General features: G+C 33.6%; 1 protein-coding gene across 12 annotated transcripts in view; it reads right to left on the minus strand.

Annotated features, from left to right (window-relative positions):
* The window catches only part of LOC128219795 (muscleblind-like protein 1), a 122,850-nt gene extending 111,673 nt beyond the window's left edge, over positions 1 to 11,177 (minus strand). For 2 of the 12 annotated variants that reach the window (XM_052927822.1, XM_052927810.1), the window contains exon 1: positions 11,006 to 11,177. The gene's annotated coding sequence lies outside the window, so the exon portion shown is untranslated. The remainder of the gene's footprint in view (positions 1 to 11,005) is intronic. The other 10 variants (XM_052927824.1, XM_052927823.1, XM_052927827.1 and 7 more) reach the window with 7 other exon arrangements.
* Positions 11,178 to 13,251: the final 2,074 nt, after the last annotated feature.

Consider the following 13,251-nt stretch of genomic DNA (forward strand, 5'->3'; position numbering starts at 1 on the left):
GTATTATTTCATAAAAGGGGGTAATTATGTTAACATATGAATTATATAGTATAAAGGGAGTGAATAAATCAGCACATAAGTTCTACAATATAATGGCTGTTAATTATTCAACATAATAATTAAACAATACAAAGGGAGTTCTTTAATCAACATATGAATTATACAATATAAAGGTAGTAAATTATTCAACATATAACATATACAATATTAAGGGAGTTAATTAATCAACACATAAATCATACAATATTAAGGGAGTTAATTAATCAACATATAAATCATACAATATTAAGGGAGTTAATTAATCAACATATAAATCATACAATATTAAGGGAGTTAATTAATCAACACATGAATCATATAGTTTAAAGGGAGTTAATTAATTAGCATAAATTATGTATGATACAATATAAAGGGAGTTAATAAATCAGTATAAATTATGTATGATACACTATAAAGGGAGTTAATTAATAAACATAAATAATGTATGATACAATACAAAGGGAGTTAATTAATAAACATAAAATTATTCAATATAAAGGGAGTTAATTAATCAACATATGAATTATACAATATAAAGGGAGTTAATTAATCAGCATAAATTATGTATAATACAATATAATTAAAGGGAGGTAGTCAAAACATATTATTCTTTTTAATTAAGGTTTGCAGACAGTATAACAAACAAAAGCAGTGCATTTACAACATCAAGGCCATGAAAACACCTTAACTTTTAAACTCAGATAAGCTTAAAGTAAAACATGCGGGTTTTTTAATAAAACGCATATTATTTAGCTCATTGTTTCAAGGTCATATTCAACATCTTTAAAACTATAAATGAGTAACAACAATTATGGCCACTTGAGCAGAAACATGTTTGAGATTTCAAGCTCTTACAAACTACTTAAGATAGGGAGCTATCTTCAGATTCCGATGATAATGTGAATACGAAATTTCCCTCATAGTAAAGTTTGTAGACATTTTTATTGTCAAGTTTTTGTCAATGTTATAACACTGCTGACAATGAAGGGAATACCATACTTCAGTTTAAGATTTTGTATGGTTCCATTTTTTTTAATTTGATTTCCAATTTATCTATACTAGCTATTTGGGGGTTTTAGGGGGTTTGAAGGGGATTTGGGTGCAACATGTATTAAAATGTACTTTGAAGGTCTAAATCATATCCAAAATTTTAAAGCCAGACATACATCTACCATTTACTTCAATCAAACAATCAATATATCTACATTTTTCAGGCAAACCAGGAAAAAGCTTTCATTTTAGATATATATATTTATAAAGTTGTATTACTTAATAAGGACAATCAGCCTTAAGCATTAATTACATTGCCATGAAAAGTTTTATTGATTTAACCAGGGACATTCGGTGCATGCTGGACCACAATAAATTGTTGAAAATGCACTCGATAAATTAAAATATTTTGCTGAAAATTAAAACCTTCATGAGTGCAAACAAGAACACTGAACAATGCTCTATACAATGTATGCCTGCACCATAAAATGTACGCCTTGGTTTGGTTCAATTATTCTTAGTCGCTTTCCATAAGTGTCTTCAAAGCTTGAAAATGCATAGTCACAAATTTATAATTGTCAGATTTCAAGGCAGTAGTATATACTGCAGTAGAATATCAACAAGTGCTATTTTAATAGTCAAAACAAAATTACCAATGCTCTATTGAACAGGGAAAGAACTCAACATATACTGTAGGCAGAGTAATGATGGAGGACTGGACATTCTCAGCATTGACCAAGGTCTGTTTGCTTTACAACAACAATGCCACCACTGCAGTGGTCGAAGCTAGCACAAGCCCCAACAACCTGCTTCTGTGTACACGAACAATCTAAGGGTTGCTCTCCGTTTAGATAATAGTGGTGTGTAACCATTACAATTTTAGTCTGTCGTGAATTCAGGTAATGAAAAATAAGAACAAATTTGATTCTTTCTTCCCTAAGTTAACAAAGTAAAAGAATAACACTGCACTGGTAAAATGGTTTACAGATTGTCTCAAATTCTTGAATTGATATAGCAAAGCTTGTTCACATTTTTGATTCCCAGCATGCACTCTATAAGAATTTGAGCTTGTTCTTCCAAAAGTGTAATTTTGATGACTGCCCCTGTCCATATCCAAAACCTAACCATACAAGCCACAACACCTTGACTGTGTTTTGATGAGATAAAATAATGGCAATCAATCAAAGGTAACTGCTAACAATTTCCTAGAAAAATATCACATAAAAAACCACAAACAGTGCAGCTGCAAAAAATCATTCCTATTATCTGTCAGGCATGGAAAATCTAGATCCAAAATAGATCAATAAAAGTCAAACCGATTAAGTAAAATCTTCCAAGATGGTTTCATCAACCTGCATAATGGCAAAGATCTATATGGAATGGCATGTATTCCAGATTCCATGTTATCCTGATAGTTTCCTGGTAAACAATATGCCAATCACAGCCTTTTTTCCCTGGGTGTAAAAGCTGGCCTTATCTACCATCAAAATGTAGCCTGTCAATCAAACCAGAATAAAACTACACTAACCACTCATATGAAACCATTTCTGCACCCAAGACCACCCTCAAACGACATTCTTTTACATCACATAACAGTTGCAATTTTTATTTCTGTTCCTTAAATGTGTTGAAATCAATTTAATGTAACCTTCTCAGAATGTTTCAGTGTTTTTGGATGAGAATCACATGACAAACTTGTCAAGGTGATAGCATAACGATTTTGCCACACCTATTTGTTTCTTCAGCAGATCCATTTTGTCAACAAAGTACTGTTGTCAAAAGCCATAAAAGAAAAAGAAAATAGTGAATCTTGGTATTGTCTTTGTTATTTCATAAAAGATTTGGAGAAACAGATTAAGCAACATAAATATATGTACAATGAGTTTCAAGACAATCTGAAACATTCAAGAGTCACATCAAAGGTGTACACAACCTGCTCATTCTCCTACATCAAATCTTACAGTTGTTGGATCGAACTCACTTGCCTGGAATTTTCGTTGGCGCAAACTGGACATAAAGGACTGATTTCTATATACTAGGTAAAAAATCCCTCTTGGCTAAATTTTTTAAGGCTCGAGGTATTTTCGCTTGTTCCCTGGGAGGTCAAGCCAACAGGGTTTGGCATTACAAAGAATGGCATTTTGTTTAAACACATGTAAACAATTAAAACTTAAATGTCAGCCAATCACTACAGAGATTCAATCACTCATGACTGATGTGCCAGTAGGACTGAGAGTACATGATTGTGCATTGCCGTTGACAACTATGGTCCACTTAATTTTAAGAAGTGCCATCATCGGCATTGACAACATTATGTTTATGACCCTATCTTTATATAGATAAGACATATCAAAAACCATTGGTCTGACAATCCTTACCAGTAAAATTCCGACCCAGTCTGAATATAATTTTATAGTGTTTGGTCCATCTGACTGAAATTTAATGTCAAACTTTGATTTAAAAAAATCAGACATTTTTGTCAGGAATTTCAAAGATGCACAGTTTTGCACACGCATAACTGATCTAGCATTTTTTTCTGATATTATTGTTTTGTTTTGTTTTGAAGGTAAATCAGGGTAAAGTACATAAAGTTTATGCAAAAATGTTTAAAAAAATCAATAGATTATATCATCAGAACACAAACAGTTCACAACGTCAAATGAAATTAAATTGTAAAGGTATTTTAAGTATCAACATGTTTTGAAATCAAAATAATTTAGTCTAACACATATTTGTATCAAGCTTTGAGTACAAAATGTCTTACACAGACAAAGAAACATTTTAAGCATCCTTTAATGAGTTAGAATGATTTACAACTTTGACATTAACAATGCTGTTAACGAACACAAGTTATGAACAATCAGCTCATTATCAACATTAGTCAGTCAAACTCTGAGTGCACAATTTATTATGGCAAGTGATTAAAACTATATGCTATTCATGCTATGCACAACACATCAGAAACTATGAAGGTGTATTTCTTTAAGACCTACCGGGTAATCATGTAAGGCATAAGTCATGCAGTGCCAGAACCATTACCGTTAACTTACGGAAAATCACATTATGCATCCTGTTGCACCTTTCTGGAGCTATTCGAGATATGTAAAAAACATGTAAGAAAAATGTTTTTATACTGAAGGACCTAAAATGAATACTGCAATTAGCATGGTTCTGAAGGAAATAGCATTGTATAATCTCCATGAAGTTACAGCTACACATAGAGCACCATAATATATCCTGTGGTCAACAAGCGAAGTAAATAGATGAAGCACTAGCGAATTTAGATTGAGACACATCCAGGATGCACCCTCTACAATTGTTCAAGTTTAATTTGTTATATATTAAAATCTGAGACAAAATATGATTAATTTTTTTACTTAAATGCATTATTTCAGCCTAAAATGGCTAAATCTTTCCATTGAAATGACCTCAAGCCCCAATTTACTCATGAATGCAATGTACTGATCATATTCTTTGAGAAGAGGGCATACTTTCTCATTTGGATTCCTAAAGTGCTCTTGCCCAAATGCCAAATCCAGAAGCTGCCCTGTGAAGTAAAAAGTTGTGGAAGAGAGATCCTTGGAAGCACAAAATAGATCAAAGGTATAGAAAGAGATTGAAACAGTCAATTGACAGCCATGGTATGTGCAACATGGTCAATAATTGCTGGTACAGGCAATAGGTATGCAAGAGGTTCTGACAATAATTCCTGTCCCATCACTTCCTATTTCCTGCTTGTTTTAGTTTCAAGCTAGCTTCCATCCCATCTTGTTAATATTAATAGCAACTTTCTGATGTTATCCTGTTTCCTGCACTAAAGATATGAATGTCTGGTATTGTCAAGTTGTCCTTTACTAAGCTTAGTGCACCAGTCTGTTGAACTTCAGCTAGGACCAGACTGTTCAACTTTATCTAGGATCAGACTGTTTAACTTTATCTAGGACCAGACTGTTTAACTTCACCTGGGACCACACTGTTTTACTTTACCTAGGAAGACTCTTTTACTTTACATAGAACCAGTCTGTTTAACTTCATCTAGGACCAGACTGTTTAGCTTTACCTAGGACCAGCCTGTTTAACTTTACCTAGGACCAGACTGTCTGCATACATTTTGTCAAAATGAAACATAATAAAATGATAAGTTTAGGCACCATAGTGCCATAATTCAATAACTGCATATATAACTAGAAGCAGAGATTGAGTTATTGCATAAAGGTGACTGTATTAAAGAGATTTTGTTACATTTAAGATTTAGTTTTTCTCAGAGTCTTGAGTCTCAATCTTAGTCTCAAGACAATAGTGAATATGGGCCCAGGAAATGCATAGTTATGTGAAAAATGATGGTACTTGCTCCATGTGAAGGGACCAAAGATTGTAAATGAGTGGCTACCTAACCTCAAATGTCACCTCACTGATGTTTTAGCTGATGATGACCATGTATATACCTATGTCAAGGAATGAAAATGGCAATTACCCAAGTACCCAGTTTACTTAAACAAGGCAGGGGCATAGCAAGCCCTTTATTTATGTGGATTCATAATTGTGGTCGGGGGCTCCAGGGGCATGCTCTCTCGGAAAATTTTGAAAACCATGGTGCAATCTGGTGCATGCTTGGCATTTTTAGGTGCTTGATTAAGTACTAGAAAATGGACATTTTAGGATCATGTAGTCAAGTACGCATACTGCAACTTTGGATGTTGTTTTTATTATTTATTTTTTTGTCAGAATCATTCGGATTCAAACGCTTTCTCCCAAATAGGCAGCTACGCACCTGCAAGATACAGCAACTGCACCATTACAACAAACAAAACCCAGTTCTCTCCACCAACACAGTGGCAACCCATTAACAGCTTGTATCAGTTTCAAAAGGCCCATGTTTTATAGATCTCTGACCTGAAATAACCCCGACATTTACTCTCCATCACATACCATGGCAATCCATGTAATTAGTGGTAATTGAATCTAAGTCAATATGAGTCTGTGAAGAGTTATAAAGTACTTATGGATTCATTACATAGCCACTTGCACAATTATTCAAAACTCAAAACAGACTGAATACTTTTTAAGGTTATGGTTAATGACTTGTTCAAAACCAACATTTTTTATTTAAAAATTGAACATTTTGAAAAGTGGTCAAAAATATGGGGCAAGGCCTCCATTTTTTCTTATTTTATAAAAAAAAGTGTCCCATTTATTTTTAAAGTATATTAAGTGTTTCTTATTACAAAAACATTGTTCAGTCCATCCCTTGCCTTTGGGTGTTTAATGTTAGAAGTTGACAATATTCTAACAAACCACTACACCTTATATATGTACTCACAGTTTAGTAATGTCTGTCTCGACCAAGACATTAATATAAAACATTTCACTCTCATTATCAAGCCTAATGTGACATTAAGGTGTTATTTGTAGAAACATGAGAAGGGATGGCTATGGTCAATTAATGGACACATTACCATTAAGGCTAAACACACCATAACCGGATAACATTTGGTCCACTTAACTCACCTTAACATTTCCAATAAATTATTTCACTTACAATATTATTCACTAATAAAATATTACTTAACAAGCAATTTTTAGTCGTCACTAAAATTATTTTTATGTAGATAATTACCATCTGAGAAAACGAATAAGAGTTGTAACATCAGTCTGGCAGTTTCTGTTCTCAAATATTTGTTTTGAGACTCACTCTTTTATTTCTGAAGTAATAATTTTGCCCCGTGACTCTATCTTGAGCTTTGGACACTTTCATTTTTTGACTCAGTCTTTTGAGATTTATCTTTTGCTTTGAGACAAACAGCTTTGTTTTGAGACACACATTTGTTTTGAGACTCAATTTTTGCTTTGAGACATACAGCTTTGTTTTGAGACACACATTTGTTTTGAGACTCAACTTTTGCTTTGAGACATACAGCTTTGTTTTGAGACTCAACTTTTGCTTTGAGACATACAGCTTTGTTTTGAGACAAACAGCTTTGTTTTGAGACTCATCTTTTGCTTTGAGACAAACAGCTTTGTTTTGAGACACACATTTGTTTTGAGACTCAATTTTTGCTTTGAGACATACAGCTTTGTTTTGAGACTCACACTTTTGTTTTGAGACTCATACATTTGCTAGGGATTATTATCTTTGTTTTGAGACTCAGAAACACTTCTGTTTTAAGACTTATATTCTTTGCTTCAAGGCTCAAAGTTTTGATGAATTTCACATACAAATAGATGAATGGAATAATATTTGTTTTATAAAATTGGCAAACTCACACCATTTTCAGATTGATGGGCATCATTCACACGATGATGAAATATTCCATGAAGTAAACCATTTTGATATCACTCCAGCCATAAGGAATTGTATGATGGTTGTACAATTAAACAAATGAATTATTAATGAATCCAACCACTACTTGCAGGATGTAAAGGAAGCCATCAATCAATAATGGACAGAGGAAATATTGGCTTTAGTGTGGCCAGGTCAATGCTCTGATATGGACACTCAAGATTTCAACCAAATGGTAACGACTAAATCAATGTTTTCTATCAAACTGGCTCGATTAATTGCCAGCATTAAATTATGTACAAGTTATTGTGAAGAAAAGAAATTGGTTTACAGTATTAGTCTCAGGCTCTCTGTAATTAACTTTTAAATATGAAATGTAATTGGTTAATTCGGTAATTTAAACTGGAAATGTGTTTTAAGGTGTACATGTAGTTCTCAAATTAATGTTGATTTTTTAAACCAAGTTTTTTTATCAATATTTATGTAATTCAATACAATAATTTCATATCATTTATGTAAGATGTTTATGTAATTGTCCATTTCTTCCAGTTCTATTTATGAATATTTCATGGTTACAGCTGGCCAGTCAGTCTGATTCTCAGCCAGGAAGTATCTGTCATCTCAGGCTGTATGTAATGACCTGAAATGACTGATGACCACAGGCTTACCTTATAAACCCTGCCTGCCATTACCATGTAATCCTTTCAGCCTTTCTGGCTCAGTACAACATGATGCCTAATGCAATTATAACAATAATGGGACATTAATATACTGGTCAGTCATATGAGGTCACTGCCCAGTACTTGACCTTAAATGACCAGTGCCTAGTGGCCACACCAATGTCATTAACACTTGTTATATCCAGCTCTATGTCCACTTGCTTCCGGTCAATTTACTACAATTACTCTCATTGACCAAATAAACAAAGCAAGATAATTTAATTTACCTTTTCAAAAAGAGATACTCTTATTCCAAAAAAGTAACCTATGTATTTATTTAATCCTATAGTTAGTAGAATTATATGTACAACTTAATTGATGAGAATTATAAAATGTAATGATTTAAGTCTAATGGAACATTTTTCTGTCTAGCCGAGGATCCAAATTTTCCGATTTATCACATTCAAGGCTATAAACAAACTTGGCTCAATTTCACATTGTGCAATTTGCTTACTCGAAAATAGTTCATGCCAAATGTTTAGAATATTTCCTGGCACTTGAAGGTCAACAAAAACTTTACATAATACACCACTGTCCATTAATCCCTGAACAAACCATTAACTAAGGGTTGTGGAAAATACACCAATGGCCATCTCTGACAAACCCATGAAGTAAGGGTCATGGAAAAGCCCATGGTTGTGCCTTTTTACATACAGCACTGTATATACTTATCCCGATTCAATCAAATAGTTTATAGGGCTTCATCAATTAGTGTTACAGGCTACCCAGCTAAATGGTGATTTAATATTTGGAAATTTACCGTAAATGACTGGGTATAAGACGATAGGGGGTATTAGACGCAGGGAAAAAAATCTGTGAAAAATCCGAGAAAAAAACTTTTAATTTATGTTTTTGGTTAAAAGACGCATAGAAAAAATGTCAAAATCGTCCGGCATTTTCAGCCACCATGTTTGTTGACAGTGACAAACAAATTTTTTTTCGTGAAAATGGCGATGGTTATCTTTAAAACCATACTGTCGAGAATGAAAAGTTATGTTATGCAAAAAATATTTTGACAGTGCCCAACTTTGCTTTTTTATATGTAAGTTTGATTATTGTTTAATTCAATTTATTATTCAAAATAATATTGAATACCGTAATTCACAAGAGTGCGGACACCATAAATTAATTATTTTTTTCGCTCTCCGAATACATAGAAAATTATCATTTTTACATTTTATTTACATGTTTGTTTAACTTGCCTTTTTTCTTCATGTTTGCTAAATTTACCACTTATTAATTTATCCGTAGTAATCAATGGTCATAAACTTATTTATTACGCCTATAAGTGTAAATCCTTCATGAAGTTAATTAAAACACCATTTTATACATGCACTGAACTGAATAAACACACTCTATCGGCTTCAGATCAAAGAGTCACACTGTGTGACGTCACATAACTTACAGTTATACCCACGAGGATCTCGTGGAGAGCATGGACATTGCTATGCAGGATTAATGTATAACTGTACGAGTATTGCTTCATATAGTCTATAAGTGTGGTACAAGTTTAAAAGCTTATTGGCAGATCGTTTTACAAACATGCCATGTCGATGTTTTCTTAATCCCTTGATTGCCCTTGTTTGTTTAATCCTCAAATAAATATATCACACTTCCTTTTCAACAGGCAATAAATCGTTTAGGATGGGTAGTAACTAATTAAATTGTCTCAGTGGTGTTTTTTTGCATCAAAATCTGAGGGAAAAAAGTGCGTCTAATACCCAGTCATTTACGGTAAGTCTTGTCTCAATAAGAGGCCAAACATCCATTTACCAATCATTAATTGTTTTGTTTCAGACAAAAATTAACCTGTATAAATTATTGTCCCCTAATTGCCAATCATGTTACTGACTGACACACCGCACTGTTCAGCAGCATTTTAAAATGTTCAGCTGTTTACATGACAGGTCGGAAGATAAAAGTTCCACAGAGGCGTCATGCAAGTATATGTTGTTCACACATTTATGACCATATGTATATACTATACTTCAAAGTTATGACATTGATGTTTCATGTTTGTTCTTTTTTATAAACTATGGTATACTTATAAAGGTCAGAGCAATGACAGACATGAGCTATATTTGACAGACAAGGGAAGCTATATGACAGACATGAGCTATATTTGACAGTGAAGGGAAGTGCAGATAATAATTTGGAATGCATTAGATACATAGCATTCACAAAACTTGGCTTTACCAAAAAAAAATAAAAAGATGTTATTTTATTAAAATGTCAATATGTTTTTACAGATATTTAAGGAATTTTCAAATTTTAAGGATTTTTCAAATTGCTAAGCTAAAAATACTCGAATATGAATTTCCCATAAAATTGTGTTAATAAATATTCAATTTATTTCTCAAAACTAACTGATAGGGATCACCCTGAAAAGGACTAAGTGAGGTTGGTTAATGCCTCAACCAATGGGATCAGTGATAGGATTCACATTTAATCATTTCAAAAGATCCTTAGGAAACCAACCGCCAAATTTCCACTTAGTCATTTAATGTTTTGATTAAGTGGGTTATTTAGAAGCTTGCACATGGCCGCTGGATAGTATAGAGGCATTGCGCGCTCAACACTAAGAAAGTAAGCATTTATTTTTGGTCTTGTAAACCATTAAATCTGCACCCGGGCTGTGGCCATTTTTTTGCTGAATTAAATGGTTTAGTCAAGCAAAAATAAACAATAACTATTTTGTGCAGGCAAAACCACATCAATTTTGATATGTCAGTTTTACTTAACAGAAATTCGACACCGAACACATTTAAAGTCTTAACAAAGCCCAAACCACAGCAGGAAGTTTTTTAGTAAACAACGTGACAGTGTTATTTTCTTTGTAATCTGAAGTCATTCTACCATTAAATCATACATGATTTGAGCTACACTAAAATAACACTCATGACATAACACATAATTGGGTAATGAATGAATTACAGTCAATAAACGAAACATATAAAATACATATAAAATCTCTTACCAGGGTTAATGCTCCACAACTCTCGATATGCACATTACAATGGTGTAATCACTCACAAACTGAACGAAATTGTTATCAGTTTAAGTTTAAGTTTTCACTGACGATGACATGCATAGCTGACTACTGCTTTATACTCAAACCAATCGTAATGTAATTTACTTTCGTGTAAAAGCATTAAACTGAATCTGTCTCTCCACACAGAGTTTATATTTAACAACATGCAACCATTCTCTTATATATAATTAATAGTGAGAGTGAGGGAAAAATAATAGTTTACGGTCAATGACTCTTCTTTAGCTTTATAATACTCATGAAAGATTAACTCAGAAATATATTCTGGACAGTTTATTGGCTTGTTTTAGAAGGGTTAAATAAGAGTTTCTTTTCAAAGAATACACATGAAATACAATGCACTTTCACTTTCGTACATTATTCATCAGACATATTGTAATGTTCTAAACATAACTCAGAGTGTGATTGGCTGCACCGTCTTATAACAGCTACCAGTTGCAGTTTTCCAATAAGGAGAAAAGACGCGCCAATATAGCATGCTTTTATAACAGAAATTGTCAACATCAATATGAAGTTAAAGGTTGTACACAGGCTGAGACAGCTACAGAATCTTAAGTCACATTTGAACTTGATGTAATCAATCTTAAAATGTCTCAATTACAATACCCCAGACATCGAAATATCAAGCACAATTCAATCCATATTGCTTGGAAAACTACATTGTTACTCCATTTTTCTATGTACATGTAATCATATTGTTTTACAATACATGCAGGGGCAAGTCCAGGAGTGGACTTTAGAGGGGGTGTAACTTAGGGGCATAACCTAGGAGCGAAACCTTTTGACTTGTACCCTGCCCTCAAAACCAAAATTCATTTGTTTTAAAGTGTTTGACAATTTCTAGGCCAAACATATTTTACTACATATATTTCTTCTAGATTGAAATAAAAAGTAAACTTGGACAATTCTAGGGCTGACACACGCCAGGTGCACCCCCCCCCCATCCCTCCCTGGATCCGCTAGTGACATGGGTCCCAAAGTAATGAACAGTGACTTATCAATGGTTTGCAAAGTGTAGGGGCCATCTAGTATACAGACCTTGGGCAGTATACAATTCATTTCTTATCCTTATACTTAGATATGCCTCAGCGATTCCATTCAGTGTATTGGCCAGTTATTTTAACAGTCCCGCAATCAAAACACTCAAATTATTCTTATGAATAAGCATAAGTTAGAACTAAGTTGATTATTGAATACAGCCCTTCAGTCATGTCTTAGACGCTGACACTTTTATAATATCTGGAAAATCCATCCCAGCTCCCTTTACTCATAGAACAGGCAGGTAACCACTGTACAATTAGTGTGATAAAAAACATTGAGCTAATTAAGTGGGAGCCAACAGCTAGTAGGTGATAAAGGAACATGGAGGTACATTGAAGCAGGTGTTGAAGAGAATTGACCAAGTAAAATGATGGTAAGCAGGTGTTGAAGATGTTTGACAAACTAAAATGATGGTAAGCAGGTGTTGAAAAGGTTTGACAAAGTAAAACGATGGTAAGCAGGTGTTGAAGAGAATTGACCAAGTAAAATGATGGTAAGCAGGTGTTGAAGAGGTTTGACAAAGTAAAACGACGGTAAGCAGGTGTTGAAGAGAATTGACCAAGTAAAATGATGGTAAGCAGACTGGTGTTGAAGAGGTTTGACAAAGTAAAACGACGGTAAGCAGGTGTTAAAGAGAATTGACCAAGTAAAATGATGGTAAGCAGGTGATGAAGAGAATTGACAAAGTTAAATGATGGTAAGCAGGTGTTGAAGATGTTTGACAAAGTAAAATGATGGTAAGCAAGTGATGAAGAGAATTGACAAAGTAAAATGATGGTAAGCAGGTCTTGAAGATGTTTGACAAAGTAAAATGATGGAAGTCAGGTGTTGAAGAGGTTTGACAAAGTAAAATGATGGTAAGCAGGTGTTGAAGAGGTTTGACAAAGTAAAATGATGGAAGTCAGGTGTTGAAGAGGTTTGACAAAGTAAAATGATGGTAAGCAGGTGTTGAAGAGGTTTGACAAAGTAAAATGATGGAAGTCAGGTGTTGAAGAGGTTTGACAAAGTAAAATGATGGTAAGCAGGTGTTGAAGAGGTTTGACAAAGTAAAACGACGGTAAGCAGGTGTTGAAGATGTTTGACAAAGTAAAATGATGGTAATCAGGTGTTGAAGAGGTTTGACAAAGTAAAAT

Source organism: Mya arenaria, chromosome 15 (assembly GCF_026914265.1).
Source record: "Mya arenaria isolate MELC-2E11 chromosome 15, ASM2691426v1".
Taxonomy (NCBI): Eukaryota; Metazoa; Mollusca; class Bivalvia; order Myida; family Myidae; genus Mya; species Mya arenaria.